Genomic DNA, 19239 nt, shown 5'->3' on the forward strand with positions numbered 1-19239 from the left:
CCGGCGACAGCCTATGACGTCATAGGGGCGCGACCCGGATGTATAAAAGTGCGCCCGCGGGAGCAGTCATTATCCATCGTCTTGAAGGGACTGCCCAGCAGGCCGCCTGAAGCATGGCAAAGGAACGCAGAGTCTCGTTCCCTGTTCTCAGGGAACTATGGTTACATACGTAACCTGAGACGTTCCCTTTCGAAGGGAACTCAACTCTGCGTTGCCACGCTTTGGGGAACGATATACCAACGCGCCATGATTAAGGAGAGTGCCTGCCAAAAAATATGGCTGAAACAAAGGTCTCAAAGCAGTCCTCGAACTGCTCAGCAACTCCCCCTCGGGTCACACCAGGCTGTCAGTGACAGCATTCCGTTTGGCCAACAGCCCAAGCTGAACTTCCAAAAGGCTTCTACCTTTCTCTTTCAACAAATAGAGCCTAAAGAAATCGCTAAGGCGTCCGGGACCCACTTTCCCGAAGGAAAAAGTGGTCCCTTTAAGGGAATGTGGCCAAGGAACCAAAGGGAACCTCGGCCAGCCACTCATGAGGGGAACGGGGTCACCCTCATTGCCACCAGGGAGGCCGACCTGGTCTTCTAGGGGAACAGACTTAGTCCAGGCCAACCCTGTCTGAATACAGAGCCTCTAGAATGCATTCTTGAAGAAGAAAATAGGTAAGAGTGACTGCAGAAAGGCAGAAACCAGCTCAGACCCACGCGTAGAGACGGGCATCCTGGAGAGCAGAACTCAGCTGAATGCTATGAACCCTCACATCGAGGGGAGATAATCCGCTCACCTAGGATCTACCCAGTGCTTAATTAACGCACTGAGGAGGCTGTGCGCTGAAACCCTGAAAGGGGAGCACAAACCAGCCTGGGGCTGATTCTTAAGATGGGGCCTGATGAAGGCCTAACCATCATAACCAGCTTAGGGAGCTAAACACTATTACAAACCCAACCCCAAGGGGGAAGCGCAGAGCTCACCTAACAGGTAGACTATGCCAAGAGCACATAATCATGGAGGCCCGGGAGGGACTTACAACATGACAACAGAAGTACACTCCAGAAAACGACCCGTTTTATGGTAAAATGTCTTTCTGAACACCTGTCTAACGTACAGAGACAGATAACTTCCATGGCAGCCAAGGAAAGCTGCACAGTGCTCCTTAATAATCCACCCAACACAATCCGACAAGCAGTGTACTCAGTAAAAAACACTTTTTACTCTTTAAACAAGAGGAGTACAGCGTACGCCAACACGTATTAAGGAAGGCCTGGAAGGCCTATAACCTCAACAAACACGTGGCATCAGCTCGTGGTAGTGTTTAGGTCCCAAGCCAGGTAAACAACCCGCAAAAGATGGGGTTGAATGTACCACTTGGGCCCCTGGCCAGCGAAAGTGTATATGACTAGTTCTCAGAGAGAAATACACCCAAAAACAAACACCAGTGTGTCCAAAAAAGGCGGCCCGCAGGCTTAGCATCCTCCAGGACACATGGCGTAAGTCTCGTGGCCGTTTCCAGGAGCCTAACGATCCAACCTAGGCGCTAGGTGGCTCTCAGCTCAACTAGAATCATCGACTCAGAGAGGCAACAATAGGCTAAACCAAACCTCAGTAAGGTTTCACTACTGTCATTTCATCCAAAGCCGCACAGAAAAACACAATCTGTGCCACCATGTAAACTAAAAAGGAGGCCTGAAGGGGCCTGCCGATTCAATGACACATGGCTTCAGTTCGTGAATTTCCAGGGAACCAAGCTACAGGGAACCAGCTCTAACCCAAATAACTATGGGAAGCTAACTGCTACCTGTGCTAGGCTACACTTTCCAAACAGGCAAAGTACCCTAAGTTATGTGACTAAAGGGAACCATACATAACCAACATGGCTTAAGGGAGGCTAGTTGAGCCTGCTACCTCAAACAACATGCTGCAGGGCCTGAAGCAGTGTAAAATCCAAAACAGTATGTGAGCAGACTGAAATCTATTATACAGCAGTATAAAACTATTGCTAACTAGAAGGAGGCTGAACAGTCTAGCCTACAATCACCGTTATATGCAATATAGCTGATAAACAGATAACTGAAAGGGAGCTGACAGATACTAACTTTTCTCAAAAAGTGATCTAGCTACCCTGAGTATGCAATCCAACAGGTGATGCACTCAGTAACCCTGGGGAAAGGATTCACCAGCACTTACATAGAGGCCGCTTTTTAAGAAGGCCTACCATAATAAGCGGGTGCCAACCTGTGGCAGCATAACAAGCTCACATACCAAATGTAGGGCAAACGTCTAGAACTCAAAGGAAACTTTGAAATACATGCTATTTGACAGAGAGAAAAAATAAAATCATTGCTACAGATTCTCAAATCTGTTCCAAGCCTTAGAGGACAAGACTAAAATGCTGGCAAGTCAACTCAAACTTGAAAATATCAAGTGGCTCGGAAGAAAATATTCTTTTCTCTCAGCATGAATGTTCTAGAGAGTGGGGCCTAGCAATATTAATAGCATAAACTTATCTACGCAAAGATAAGGGCCTACCACCTGAGAAACAGCATCAGGTCTCTAGCAAAGCAGTCTAAAACCTAGCTGTTACACTCATCGTTGCACCTACATAAGCAATGGGATAATCTGGGCAAAAAATTTAGCCACTCCCTCAGGAGAAAGCCAAAAACTAAAATACATATGGGAATTATTTATACATACACCATACATACACTTAGTTCTAGCCTGGCCAAATAACATACAGGCCTATTCAAAATAACAGGCGCTATACTAAGCCTGATCTCTACCTCGAAATTTCAGAGAAGAAATACAGCAAAGATCACAGCTATCGCGCTGGGCGGCCGGTTAGGACCGCCACAAACGCATAAACTGAAGTGATGAGCACCAGCTCAAACTATACTGACAATAGTCGAACGGCAGAATATACAGAGAGAAAACTGAACAGCAGCCATACTGTGGCTCGCTCAGTCAGTCTCAACACTCCAGTTTTTTTGCCCAAAAAACCCAAAACATAATTACTGTTACACCTTCAGGAAATAATACAGGAATAAAAACAAGGTCGAACATTTAAGCGATTAAATCAGACCTTGTCTTACCTTCCCGCGGCTCGAAGACCAGAGATTCCTTCCTCGTTCTTTCAAAGGAGAAGAATGATATCCCCGGTTCCATAAGCCTCACGAACCTTTTCACTATCAAGCCAGAAGGTGGGCCTACAGAAAAAGCTTCATCATGGTCCAGCCACCGGCCTGACTGTTCCAAGGTGTTATCCTGAACGTGCACAGATTTTAGATAGGGGATAATGGGCATATGACTAACAACTCCCTCGGGAGGAGGCCAGAACTAGGAACTATACAACCTAATAAGGGATAGCATACATAAGGTTATGTAAATAACTCACCTAACCTAGCTCTAGCCTAGCCGCTAAGCTACGGGCCTTCTTTCAGGGCCACAAGCCTAGTGAAACCTGGGCTTCACCTCCAAATCTCATGGATAAGAGAAAGAAAGTGAAGCTCACAAGCAAACAATGTCAGGCGGCCGATTAAGACCGACCTAAACATTTAAATATCAACTTCAGTCTGCCCATCCCCTAATTTTCTTGACTACATGCTCAGAAACCTATACAGGAAAATAAGGTCTTATTCTAAATGAATAAAATATAGACCCTCCTGCAGCTCAAAAACCAAAAACTCCTAATGCTCCTTTTTTTTACATGAAAGGATGGAATCTAAGGTTCTTTTAAGCCTAAAAGATCCTCTTACTATCAAACAGAAACAGCGGGCTGATAGAAATAATGGCTATGGGCCCAGCCATCAGTCTGACCATAAGAAGCATCTGAGCATGATATATGTCCATACATATATACACATATATATACACAAACATGTATATAAGCATACATATATACAAACATACACACATATATATATTATATATGTGTGAAGAAGAGGAGAGGGTAGATATAAATTACCCTATAGCTGGGGAATCGATTACAAACGCAACAGTGTTTACAATCGATCACCCATCTCACTCTCTCTTCCTCCCCCTCCCGCCTGTCTGGGTTCAGATACAAAACTGAATGGCTAGGGGTTTTTCCATGCCTTCCCGATCTCAAACGCGGAGATCAAAAAAGGAATGGAAAGTATGGAAGCTGCCGTATTAATAGACAGAAAGGAACCGCTCGTCGAGCCGACCGCACGCGGCCCCTTTCCTAACGCAAACACACAGCAGCTCGCATACAACCAGCCAGAGGAGCGCTCGCCACCGGACGCGATGACGTCAAACACGAACGTCATCGTTATCCACTCGTTCTCGCCCGCCCCGGGGAAGTTAGAGAAGAAGAAGTTAATAAAACTTTCTCAAACTTCCCAACGAGCTCATCTGCGAGCCCTATGATTGCAGCCACCGTTAAGCCTCAGCACAAACAGGGGCCAGAACCAACAGGCAATGATGCAGACAGCTCTTCCCTCGGGAAGAGTGACAAACGAGAACAGCGTAAACAACAGACAAACACACAGCAGTGCCCTCAAGCACTGTGTATGCGTGCTCCTCTCCAGACAGAAAACGCCCAGAAAAATATGCATATCAAGTGTCACATTTTTCCCTGGGACACAGATAAACACATTTCATGAACGTTTGCATAGGGTGTGAGGATCCTCCGGGGTCAGAAACCTCGGACAAGGATCCGCACACTTCCTAAAACCTTTGCCCTCAGACATAGTTTTCAAGATACTCACAGTTTTGAAATTAGAGAAATCAGACAGTGGCAAGACACAGGCAGTCCCTGAAAGACGAAAAGATAATGACTGCTCCCGCGGGCGCACTTTTATACATCTGGGTCGCGCCCCTATGACGTCATAGGCTGTCGCCGGCCAATGAGCATTGGCGTTGTTGGATAGTTGGTTTTTCAGACACCGAGTTACGTGTGACGTTCCCCAAAGCGTGGCAACGCAGAGTTGAGTTCCCTTCGAAAGGGAACAGACAGTTGACGGCACCCATTGACTTCCATAGTAGGAAAAAAGTCAGTGGGTGCCGTCAACTGTCTGGTTACCAACCTTCTTTAAAATATCTTCTTTTGTGTTTAACACAAAAAGAAACTCATACATGTTTGGAACATCATGAGGGTGAGTAAGTGTTTTTTGGGTGAACTATCACTATAAATAGGGTCTTGCTGTTAAATAGTCTTTTTTCTAACTTTAACAGAGCAGAAATCCTTAATGATATCATTAAAATCCATGGTTCTAACAATTTGCATTGCACCTCAGTGCAACTCATGCATTCAGATGGAGATTTATCCATCTGGTTTTCTATCTTGCATTTTATCTCAAAATGATAGATGTTATTTTAAAAATATAGAAATTAGCGGAAATAAGTTACTGCAGCCTCTTATTTACAAGTAAAGTAGAGCTGATTAATATTTTTAATGTGCATGATACATATTTTAAAATTGTATTGCATATATTGCTGACACAATAATTCTTTCCTCTGATTAACACAAAATAAACTATTTTGAAGAATGTGGGTAACGATGGTCCCCAGTGATTTCCACATTATATTTTTTTTCCTACTATGGAAATTAATGGGGACCAGCAACTGTTAGGTTACCCACATTCTTCAAAATATTTTCTTTTGTGTTCAACAGAAGAAAAAAACTCATTCAGGTTTAAAACAACTTGAAAGTGAGTATGTGATGACAGAATTTTAATTTTTGGGTGAACTATCCCTTTAAGGACAAGGGTCCGCATGCTAACTAGGATGCTGTCACTTTAAGACCTGCACGCATCCAATTTTCTCAACTCACTTCAGACATAACCAACTGTGTTTATTTAAACCTTTTGTGTATTTGACAGTATTATAGCGCAATCAGACGCGAAAGATGAAGTCCAGTAGTCAGAGTTTGACAGGCTTAAGTGTGTGTGCACGCTTCGGGTGTATGGGGTCAGAAAAAGCGCATCTCAGAACAGCACACGAATGACATGTTTAACTGGCAGGGCTTTAAAGCACATGCAAATAAAGAACTTTTGTGATTGCGAATAAGTGCAGTGTCCCTTGAGTAACTCTACCGCTGTGTTAACATGTGATGTGAATGTGTCAAGGTTGAGTTGTACGGATGGAGGCACCAGAACCAGTGGCGTAGCGTCTGGGCATGCAAGGTATGCACGTGCATATGGGCCCAGGCGGATTGGGGGCCCGATACGGCCTACCCCAAAATATAGGCTATACTAAGGGCGTCCGTGCAACGTCCGCATCGTGAAATTTTCGTCATTAGGAGTGTTCGCAGACGACCGCACTACCCATCCACGTGCAGCCCAATTTTTGTGATGGCACGGACAATGTGTGTGTACTGTACAACAGCCCATGCTGTACAACAGAGTGAATTGAGTGCTTGAAAACAAAAGTCCACTGCTGCGCAGCGCACACGCCAAACGCGTCTTTCTGCAGCTAAATACGTTCAAAGGCTTGCACGCGCGTCTGTGCGCGAGAGAGAACCCGTGTACATGTTCAGAAAAATTAAGTATAATAGAAATAATGTTGTCAATAACTTTCTATAGTCTATATGTTAAATATACTGAAAATCATTAAGAATCTTAATAAATGGACCATAAAATGGTCAATGCCATGTCTTAGCGATGATCTATTGTATTGGACCGGTAGCTATTCGCTTTCTGAAAACTTATCATGCAGTAATGTAAGTAGTAAAGAATTTTAAATGAGTCATATTGGTTTTCTGAAAAAACATCTACGTCTGCACATTTTAAGATATTGCACAAGATGTGAATAAATGTAACTCGTACACTCGTTGGGGTGGATATTCTTTATTATATGAAATAATATGCACATAAAACATGATGGAAAAATATTTAGAGAAGAAACTTATAGTAAATTTATTAGGAATAAAATGTGCATTTAAAAAAAGACAATAATTAATTCATAACTGGAATAATCTTCTGACTCATCGCATCTGAAATGATGCTATGGTCATTCTGAAATTCCAAAGCAAGAGTCGAATCGCTCGAATTCAAATGTAGACTGTGTTAAAAAGCCGTTTTATCATTCCTATAAATGTTTTACCATTTCTATCTGCATGTTAGTGATAATATCTTATTTATATTAAAGCCCTGGGATTATTTCACATAAGACGCCCTCCCCCCCCCCCCCCCCTCTTCAAGGGGGCCAGTAAAAATTTTTGCATAACTGATAGAATGTGCTTCAAAGGCAGATAGTGAAGACAAGTCACACGACATTTGTGTTCGTCAAAAAACAGTAGGAAAGTTAATTCGGGATTTTTACATGGGTGATGATGATGAGAGAAAAACACTGACATTCTGAATTCAAACGGCAATAAAATCAATCGACTCGTCCCTGTAAATTTTGAAAACACCTTACGTTTTCATGAGAAACAATTACCATCTGAATAGGGCTTAACTCGTTATAAGAATAATAACTTGCTGCAGCTGCTATCTCACCTTCTTCAACGTGTAAAGCACGCAGATCGGCGACGGTGTCGCTGGGTGAAGATAATTGTGAGCTGCCGCTGCACGCGGAGTCTTCCACTGGCTCGGATGTTTTATGTGAACTTAAGTAGTTAGTTTAGGAATTTTTGCTGTAAGATTAGCATCCCTTTTCTCCCTTTCAAGCTTATTTTTCCTTTTTTGCGCACCACTATCACTTTTTTTTTTTTTTTTATCATTTTGAACACCAGCGAGGCTGAACAAGCAATAAAGGCCAATTTTTCCATTTTCTAGTCTACATGCGATAGCATAACGCAAAGAGGCATTTCCCGATGTCATGGCACGAATTGTAAAGTGATTTTGATTGGATGGTGATTTATCAGTCAGGCACATTTTCCAATAATTTTTTCTTGTTATTTTATTAGACACAAATCAACCACTTGTCAATCTCATTTCCTCCAGCCAATCACGGGCCCCCTCTATCCGCGGGCCCTGGGGCTTCAGCCCCACCTAGCCCTTATGTTAATCCGGCCCTGGCTACCTGAAAGAAATGCACGGGATGGATCCATCTAGGGCTTTTTTCTTTTTCGCTTCTCATCGGCAGATAGCAGTTGTATTTTCCCGGGAATAGTTGTCACAAGTTTTCAGCCAGCAGCAAACATGAGGTGGGGCGGGGCGCGCACACGTGCGAAAATGAATGTCGTTTTGCGGAGGGAGTGCTGCTGAACTCGACAAAGCCGACCTGATATATAGCATTTTTTTTTATATATATAGCAATTTTAGTTGAAGACCCCTGGTCTAGTGTTCAAGCAATAGGCAAAAACTGTAAAGTCCCCATTATGAAACAAGCTTATTCATAAATCATACAGAATTAGGTTTTATGTACAGTGACCGGGAGGGGACATGTTCGGTTCACTTAGTTTTGTCGTGGCCACAAGATATTAATTAGTGGGAACGTGATAACTCGTGGCCACGAGATCGTTTTGTCGAGGTAACGACATCCTTATGTCGTGGTCACGTGATGTAAAGTCGTGGTCTCGAGATCATATGGTGAGGGAAGGATATATTTTTCTCGTGGCCACGAGTTAAATGTGTAAACAACCTGCGCTACAATAGCAACCTGGAATTATCAGAAATGGATAAGATTATACTATTTATTTTCAATTAAGAAAAAGCACGGAATTAAGAAGTGAATGCGCCGAACGCGTCTTTCCCATGGTCTTTCCGCGCTCATGGGCAAAGGACAGTCCCTCCAGAAAAACGTGATTATGCGATCGCCTGATTTCATGCATAATCAGCCAAAGTCCGCATATTTATGCGGGGGTCGCATTTTTTCAAATACGCCGCACTTTCGCCGCATAAATTGCCGATTTCAGCAAGCAAAATATATGCGGGGCTAGCATGATTTCATAAAAGTCACATATATCTTAGCAGAAAGGTGAAAAATGTTGCGTTTACTTCACACTAGTAAAGCGCCATTATTTTCCCCCTATTGCCATGGGAACCTTGTGAAGTGATGTAATTACGCGACGTGAACATCATCTGCAAACCATGAAACCATGATGAAGCACACAAATCATTCTCATTTGCCAATAAAAATAAGCGCAAAAGACCGCGCGAAGCAGTTTCCCGGTGTGTTACATGACAGTGGGGGCAAAATATTTTGCACTCCGTGCAACTGCGTGTTGACGCTGGAAAACCACTTTCACTTTGGCCACCGCCAAGGATGGTTAAAGCAGCAGCGGAAGCAGGCAGGAAGAAGCACACATTTTTTAAAATATTTTATTTATTCATTTTTATAGAAGTTGTTGGATATTCATAATAATACATTTATTTATATAGCGCCTTTCTACAAACTCATATTCCTTTTGTAAAGCTACAGAACTTGTTTGACTCAATGTTTTGTAAGTTTGAGCCATGTGTTAATTAAGGTCTGAAATAAAACAGAATGAGAACTTAAATATTCTGTGATTTAGTGTGCTTGCTTATCATAGGAAGTAATAGGAAATTACTCTTTACATTAAAATAGTAGCCTAGTGAGAAAAGGGTGTTGGGGGAATCACCTTTTCTTTTTTTCTGTTTTTCATCAAACCGCAGTTTTTGCAAGTTCCCGCAATTTCATCGCATAAAATTGCAAACGTGATGTAAAGTCGTGGTCTCGAGATCATATGGTGAGGGAAGGATATATTTTTCTCGTGGCCACGAGTTAAATGTGTAAACAACCTGCGCTACAATAGCAACCTGGAATTATCAGAAATGGATAAGATTATACTATTTATTTTCAATTAAGAAAAAGCACGGAATTAAGAAGTGAATGCGCCGAACGCGTCTTTCCCATGGTCTTTCCGCGCTCATGGGCAAAGGACAGTCCCTCCAGAAAAACGTGATTATGCGATCGCCTGATTTCATGCATAATCAGCCAAAGTCCGCATATTTATGCGGGGGTCGCATTTTTTCAAATACGCCGCACTTTCGCCGCATAAATTGCCGATTTCAGCAAGCAAAATATATGCGGGGCTAGCATGATTTCATAAAAGTCACATATATCTTAGCAGAAAGGTGAAAAATGTTGCGTTTACTTCACACTAGTAAAGCGCCATTATTTTCCCCCTATTGCCATGGGAACCTTGTGAAGTGATGTAATTACGCGACGTGAACATCATCTGCAAACCATGAAACCATGATGAAGCACACAAATCATTCTCATTTGCCAATAAAAATAAGCGCAAAAGACCGCGCGAAGCAGTTTCCCGGTGTGTTACATGACAGTGGGGGCAAAATATTTTGCACTCCGTGCAACTGCGTGTTGACGCTGGAAAACCACTTTTCACCTTGGCCACCGCCAAGGATGGTTAAAGCAGCAGCGGAAGCAGGCAGGAAGAAGCACACATTTTTAAAAATATTTTATTTATTCATTTTTATAGAAGTTGTTGGATATTCATAATAATACGTTTATTTTATATAGCGCCTTTCTACAAACTCATATTCCTTTTGTAAAGCTACAGAACTTGTTTGACCATGTGTTAGAACCATGTGTTAATTAAGGTCTGAAATAAAACAGAACGAGAACTTAAATATTCTGTGATTTAGTGTGCTTGCTTATCATAGGAAGTAATAGGAAATTACTCTTTACATTAAAATAGTAGCCTAGTGAGAAAAGGGTGTTGGGGGAATCACCTTTTATTTTTTTCTGTTTTTCATCAAACCGCAGTTTTTGCAAGTTCCCGCAATTTCATCGCATAAAATTGCAAAAATATCCCGCATATTCCATCGGAACGCGGGAAATGAAGTGGGCCTTAACCGCTCTAAATTGTAATGGACTGGAGCTCACGTTCACATCGGGAACACGGGAGCACCGCAATGCGACCACAAAAGGCACTTTCACTTTCACGATCAAAGTGCACACCACTGATGTCAGAAGAAGTCTCGGAGTCAAATGCAAGTTCACAATGTTTATTTTGAAGAGATAGAGAGAGGGTCAGACAGAGCACAACAGTCACAGTTCACAGGTGAAAGACCACACGCGGCGTCCAGCGATGTAATCCACTCTGGTCGGTGACCGGAGAGAAATCCTTACACGACAGATGACTGAAGATGTGATTCACACAAGCAATGAAAGAGACAGCTCACCGGAACCCGGAGGAGACTGGATCTCGCCTAAAGACAAAGCGCACCAGCTTCACCGGGAAACAAGGCAGGGTTAACTCGAGGTCAAGTTCACGAACACTCACAGACGTGTGAACTCCGGACAAAGACAAACCTCCAGATGCCGGTGACTGAATCAGAGACAGAAACTGAGAGAAAATGAATTACTGGACCAGACAGCGTGACTGTGACTAGGGCTGGGCGATATATCGCATGCGATTGTCACACGCATTTCGTCAGAAAGCCGGTTCCCTGATTACCGCTAAATCGCCATCACCTGCTTTCAAATGGAGCGGCATTTAATAGACAGAGCCGTAGTTCACTGAAAAGCCACGCAATATCGCGTTCATATCGCAGGTGAATCGCCTTCGATTCACCTGACAACCAAGACAATGAGCGCGCGACGAAGGACAAGACAGCGTGCTACTTAAAGAAAAACAGCTAATGAGACACAACAGGTGAACACTTACCGAAACGAGTGGGAGGGGCTAGTGCACACACGAGGAACCGCCACCAACAGGTAAGTAAATAAACATACACACACACGCACCATCAAATCACCCAGGAGTCGTGACAGTATCCCTCCCCCCAGGACCGGCACCGGACGGGCTCGATGAAGACTCACCCTGTCGCCGACGGAAGTCCTCGATCAGACCAGGATCCAGTATATCCCGGGCCGGAACCCAGCACCTCTCCTCCGGACCGTAACCCTCCCAGTCCACTAAATACTGAAAACCTCTGCCCCTGCGACGAGAATCTAGTAATCTCCTAACTGTATAAGCAGGAGCACCATCCACTAGACGAGGGGTGGGGGGGTTGGGGGCAGAGGCGGAGGAATTATTAGGGGCAAAAAACACAGGTTTAACCCTGGATACATGAAAAACAGGGTGAACCCGACCAAGAGTAAGAGGTAACTTAAGCTTTACCGTTACCGGATTAATGACCTTAGATATACTGTATGGCCCAATGAAACGAGGAGCCAGCTTACGAGAAGGCTCACGGAGAGGCAAATCCTTGGTGGAAAGCCATACCTTTTGTCCACACACATAACGGGGTGGAGGTCGCCGGTGACGGTCAGCCGCAGCTTTGGTTCGTCTGGAGTTCTGTAATAAAAGTGATTTAGCTCTCCGCCAAGTGCGTCTGCACCTGCGCACGAAAGCTAAAGCAGACGGAACCGCTGCGTCGGGCTCCTGTGATGGGAAAAGGGGAGGTTGAAAACCGATAGACAACTCAAACGGGGACATATTAGTAGACGCAACGGGAAGAGAATTATGAGAATACTCGACCCACGGAAGCTGTTGGCACCAAGAGTTCGGATATTGTGACGACAGACAGCGAAGCATTCGACCGAGATCCTGATTAGCCCGTTCGCATTGCCCATTGGTCTGCGGGTGATAACCAGAAGACAAGCTGGCTGTAGCGCCGATCTGTCTACAAAACTCCTGCCAAAAACAAGAGATGAACTGAGGACCCCTATCTGAAACTACATCAGTCGGAATACCGTGTAACCGAAAGACGTGATTAATCAAAACCTGAGCCATCTCTTTGGCAGAAGGAAGTTTAGGTAGGGGAATAAAATGAACCGCTTTAGAGAAACGATCCACCACAGTCAATATGACAGTGTTACCATCAGACGCCGGTAAGCCGGTGACAAAATCAAGGGCTATATGAGACCAGGGGCGGGAGGGCACGGGCAAAGATTTAAGCAAACCAGCGGGAGGTTGATTAGAAGTCTTGTTACGAGCACAGACTGAACAGGCTAATACAAACTGTCTGACGTCCGTAGCCATGGAAGGCCACCAGAAAAGTTGACGGATGGCAGCCAACGTTCTCCGAACTCCCGGATGGCCGACAAACCTGGATTCATGACCCCACCGGATGACATCGGAACGTAAACGCTCAGGAACCCATAGACGACCCGCCGGACACCCCTCCGGAACCTCCCCCCCTCGGCTGGCCTCCCTCACCCGCTGTTCGATTCCCCACACGAGGGCACCGACCACTCTCCCTTCCGGAAGAATGGTTTCGGTCCGCTCAGACTCAGAACCTTCGAACAGACGGGAGAGAGCACCCGGTTTAGTGTTTTTAGAACCTGGCCGGTACGAGAGGGTGAAGTTAAAACGGTCGAAAAAAAGTGCCCAGCGAGCCTGTCTAGATGTTAATCTTCTGGCTGAACGGACATATTCCAAATTTTTATGATCCGTCCAGACCAGAAAGGGCTCCGAGGTTCCCTCCAACCAGTGACGCCACTCACCCAATGAAAGTCTAACCGCCAGCAGCTCCTGATTACCTATGTCGTAATTTGTTCCGCTGGGTTTAACCGGTGAGAGAAAAAAGCGCACGGATGCACTTTCCCGTCAACGGGAGATCGCTGAGATAAAACGGCGCCTACCCCGACATCAGATGCATCCACTTCCACTATGAATTGCTTAGCCGGATTGGGAATAGAAAGAACAGGCGCAGAGATGAAACGGGACTTTAATTCATCAAAGGCTACCTGAGCACCTTATCCCAATGGAAACACACTTTAGAAGAAGTGAGAGCGGTAAGAGGTTTAGCGATCTGACCAAAGTTTCTGATGAAACGGCGGTAAAAGTTGGCGAAACCCAGAAATCGCTGAAGCTCCTTACGAGTGTCGGGCACTGGCCATTCGGCGACCGCTTTAACTTTAGCGGGATCGGGACGAATTTCTCCCTCGGCTATGACGAAACCCAGAAACGAAACCGACTCCTTGTGGAACTCGCACTTCTCCGCCTTAACAAAGAGCTGATTCTCTAAAAGCCGTTGTAAAACCTGGCGAACATGCTGGGTGTGTATCTGCATAGAGGGAGAAAAGATGAGAATGTCATCGAGATACACAAAGACAAACTTGTTAATCATGTCCCCCAGCACTTCGTTGACCATGGTTTGGAAGACAGCTGGTGCGTTACAAAGGCCGAACGGTAAAACGCAGTATTCCCAGTGCCCTGATGGTGTATTAAAAGCTGTCTTCCACTCATCGCCCTCTTTGATGCGTACCAAGTGATAAGCGTTGCGCAGATCTAACTTGGTAAACACGTGCGCTCCCTGTAACAACTCGAACGCTGACGACATTAATGGCAAGGGGTACTTATTCTTAACAGTAATGTCGTTCAGCCCTCTGTAATCAATGCACGGACGAAGAGACCCGTCTTTCTTTTTAACAAAGAAAAATCCAGCACCAGCTGGAGACGAGGAGCGGCGAATGAGACCGGCATTTAAAGCTTCATTGATGTACTTATCCATAGCCTCTCTTTCCGGTTTAGAAAGGGAAAATATACGACCCTTAGGCGGAGAAGTACCTGAGAGAAGTTTGATTTCGCAATCATATGACCGGTGAGGAGGTAGGGAAGTAGCCCGAGCCTTACTGAACACCTGATACAGATCGGAGTACTCCGCCGGAACCCCGAGAGATCAACGTCCGGAACCTGAGAAGAAGAACAGACGACAGGAGAAGGAGCAGGACCAAGACATGAAACATGACACGAAGACTTCCAAGACAACACAACACCGTTCTGCCAATCAACGTGAGGATTATGTTTGGTCAGCCAGTCATGACCTAAAATGACTGGTGATTGAGAATCCTCTAATAAATAAAATTCGATCTCCTCACGATGATTGCCAGAGACAAACAAACTCACAGGGGGTGTGCGATGGGTGATAACAGCCATATGCTGACCCTTTAAAGTCCAGGCGGAGAGAGAGGAAGACAGAGGGATAAAAGGAATATCCCACGATGCGGCCAAAGCGGCATCTAGAAAGCTTGCCTCCGCACCAGAATCCAACAACGCCTGTGAATGAAAAGAAGTCAGTTTAAAGTTCACTATTACAGGTAGTGTAGTGCAGCTTACGGGAGACTTTAATGACGACACGCCCACCGAAACTTCCAAAGTCATCGGCGGGCAGTACCTTTTACCGGACATGCAGCAGCGATGTGCCCCGCCTTACCACAATACAGGCACAATCCACAGGACAGACGACGCTGTTTCTCAGTAGCGGTAAGGCGGAGCTTGCCCAGTTGCATGGGCTCCTCCGCTTGGAGAGATGACGATGCGGTGGTTTCCTCCGACTCAGAGACGGCGAGATGTCGAAATGATCGGCGGAGGTCTCGTTGACGGTGGCGAGTCTCGATCCTCAACGCCAGGTCGATCGCCGTCTCGAGAGATGCTGGGGGGTCCCTTGCGGCGACCTCGTCCTGGATGGCAGGATTGAGACCTTCGAGAAACTGAGCCCGAAGTGCCGCGTCATTCCAGCCGCAGGTAATAGCCAGCGTTTTGAACGCGATGGCATAGTCTGTGACGGAAGAGGTCCGTTGCTGCAGCCTCACCAGCTCGGCTGCTGCCATGTCCCCGCGAAGCGATCGATCAAACAAACTCAGCATCTCCGTCTCGAGAGCCTCAAACGACATCGTGCATGAAGCCCTGGCCCCCCATGCAGCCATTCCCCACTGTCTCGCTCTACCGGTGAGTAGTGTTAAAACGTAAGCCACCCTAGTAGTAGAAGCGGCGAAACGCCAGGGCTGGAGAGCGAAAACAAGGGCACACTGCTGCAGGAAGTCCCGACAGGTGTTGGGGTCGCCATCGAAGGACGGAGGTGTCGCCGCGTGTGGCTTGCGGTCTGCAAATGTAGTCTCAGCGGGTACAGAGGAAAGACACTCACTGAGCGGAGAAACAACCTGCTCAACCCGGGTACTGAGCTCTGTAAATTGTTCAGACAGGAGACGAAAGTCTCTGGCAGCTGCACTCAACATTGACGAATGCCGTTCAATTGCTGCTCCCTGCTGATGAAGTGCGGTCTGCACGGAATCCGAACCCTCCGAACTCGCTGACTCCATCTCTGGCGCGCTCATTCTGTCAGAAGAAGTCTCGGAGTCAAATGCAAGTTCACAATGTTTATTTTGAAGAGATAGAGAGAGGGTCAGACAGAGCACAACAGTCACAGTTCACAGGTGAAAGACCACACGCGGCGTCCAGCAATGTAATCCACTCTGGTCGGTGACCGGAGAGAAATCCTTACACGACAGATGACTGAAGATGTGATTCACACAAGCAATGAAAGAGACAGCTCACCGGAACCCGGAGGAGACTGGATCTCGCCTAAAGACAAAGCGCACCAGCTTCACCGGGAAACAAGGCAGGGTTAACTCGAGGTCAAGTTCACGAACACTCACAGACGTGTGAACTCCGGGCAAAGACAAACCTCCAGATGCCGGTGACTGAATCAGAGACAGAAACTGAGAGAAAATGAATTACTGGACCAGACAGCGTGACTGTGACCAACCAAGACAATGAGCGCGCGACGAAGGACAAGACAGCGTGCTACTTAAAGAAAAACAGCTAATGAGACACAACAGGTGAACACTTACCGAAACGAGTGGGAGGGGCTAGTGCACACACGAGGAACCGCCACCAACAGGTAAGTAAATAAACATACACACACACGCACCATCAAATCACCCAGGAGTCGTGACAACTGATAAGCATTGTAAATTACAGAATACACATACCAATTAAACGCACAGATCTCCTCTCGTGCGTCCTCCACTGGATGAGGCAATATCACTTTCGTTTCTATATCAGATATCTCTTTTATAGATGCCATCAATGCTTTTGCCTTTCAAGATGTAATTACCGAAATCAAAACAGTCCATAAACTATAAATCCTCACGAACCATCGATCAAAGTGTGCTAACGTTTAGGACAGGTCGATGGTATATAGCTAAATCATGCCCGAACGTTAGCGTTTGTCAATCAAGCCAAACCGTCCATTCAGAAACCGAGAAATTTGACACTTTAAGGTAAGGAGGCTGATCTCTCAGGTTGACGCGCGAGCTGGCTTGACTGAAGTATTCATGAGGATTTATAGTTTATGGACTCCTTTGCCCATGAGCGCGGAAAGACCATGGGATAGACAATATAACAACAACACCCCCCTCCCCGAAACACAGTTTGGACCCCCTCGCTTTGAAAATGTCTCCTGTGCCCCTGGAAGCAGCCATACTTTAAATGCCAGATCATGCCAATAAAATGTGACTTTATGACTGTATTGACTGTAGCCTATGTGAAGATAGGATAAATGAGCGTCTGTTATCAGTTGTAGACCCTCAATCGTGCCCATGACAGCATTTGAATGAAGTTCGAATAATTACTATTAATTGGTTACATGTTAAAAGAATATTTAAGCTAACAAAAAAAAAAAAATAATAATAATCCATTCACTGATATAGCCTAGACAAAAACTTAATTTTGTTCATAATTTTATTTAGGTTTAATAGGCATAGTAGTAATAATAATAATAATAATAATAATAATAATATTTATAATAAAGTCACGATCAGATTAAAAGGCTGTGAGATGGGATGGATAAATGTTTTCTTCTAGGCCTTTATTATTTAATGTTCTTACATATTATTTTATTATTAAATGAAGTTTGTTATCAAATTGATTAATTGTTTACACATTTAACTCGTGGCCACGAGAAAAATATATCGTTCCCTCACCATATGATCTCGAGGCCACGACTTTACATCACGTGACCACGACATAAGGATGTCGTTACCTCGACAAAATGATCTCGTGGCCACGAGTTATTATCACATTCCCACGAGTTACTATGTCATGGCCACAAAAACTAAGTGAACCGAACATGTCCCCTCCCATTCACTGTATTTATGAACATCTAAAATAGCAGAATGTTTTCTGTCATGGGTAGGTCTAGTGGTAGGGTTAGTGTAGGGGGATATAATATACAGTTTGTACAGTATAAAACCATTATGCCTGTGGAATGGAAGCAGGGTCGGTGTCTCCACATGCCTCCTCCATTGCCTGGAGAAGTGTTATTTTGACATAGGGCAATGATCATGGACTTTCCAACACCATGTGGAGAAAAAAAAATCCTCAATAGGGTTTAGAAATGATGAATATGGAAGCAAGTATACAACAGAAACGTTGTTCAAAACCCATAACTTGACCTTTGGCCTAATTATAGGCCTATTCTAAAGCCATGATTGGTTGGTGTTAAGTAAAGCAATAAGTGTTTGTGCATGTGAGGAGTTAGTGTGAGGCACTGATGAATTAGTATGGCATTTTGATTGGTTGAGTTTGAAAAAGGAAATCAAGATACTTCCTGTTAGATTCTCTTACATAGAGAATTGTGTGTTGTGTTTTGCAAAAAGTGTTTTATGAAATTGAAAAATGAGTCAAAGGCCAAGAATTAGTGTGTGGTTTTGCAGATTCGGTGTGTGGTTTTGCTGTTTGAGTGTCAAGTTTCAAAAATAGTGTGACATGAAAAGATTTTGTGTGTAAGCAGTTTGAAAAAACTGTAATCACGTGCGGCTCCTCTCAGCCTATCGTGCAATGGCAGTAACATCAGTCACAATATTCCCTAGTCTGCCTTCTCTTAAAATACATTTGTATCAAGCTAAAATCTACATATAGTTCCCATTGAAAGTATTGTTTAGTGTAAAACATGCTGAAGATTAGCAAACAGGCTGTCAATTAATTAAATGATTAGCTATTTCCCCACAAAAGCTGTTTAATCAGCACAGTGAAGCCTCTCATCCATTGACATCCATTCAAAAAACAGCCTCTGGTTTCCTTCCCTGCTTTAGCATTAGCCGTTACGCTTTTGGCTAAAGGTTGCAGTGGCTTTGGTAGCGTCTAATGAATGATCTGTAGTGTTTATATATTGCCTAATGTGTGTACGATCTGAAAGCTTTGTTTGATTTTGCCATAAGAGTCAGATGTTTTGTGAAATTAGTTGGAAGATTTGTGTTTGTGTTTAATGTTTTGAGAAAATAAGTGATGGTTTCAAGAAATGTGTTTTAACAACTGTGAAATCTACTATTTCTCAATATTTCAGTGATCTGCTAATTAAAAATGCTTATCAATTGTTTCAGTATTTGTTTTATATATTTTTTTCAATACTTTTGAGCTGCTGTTGTTGCAGAAGTAGAAGTTTATACTATATTTAAAGATTGTTACATTCGGTCTTCATTTCTGTCATGCTGTGTTTAAGCATTTGTAAATAAGATCAGAAAGATCCATGATTTTTGTATGGGGTAAACTTGTATGAAGAGAAAATTTAAACCTTTCAGAAACGTGTTAATTGACTGCATTTTGTGTGAAAAAGACATGAA

The sequence above is a fragment of the Megalobrama amblycephala genome, linkage group LG5, assembly GCF_018812025.1.
Source record: "Megalobrama amblycephala isolate DHTTF-2021 linkage group LG5, ASM1881202v1, whole genome shotgun sequence".
NCBI lineage: Eukaryota > Metazoa > Chordata > Actinopteri > Cypriniformes > Xenocyprididae > Megalobrama > Megalobrama amblycephala.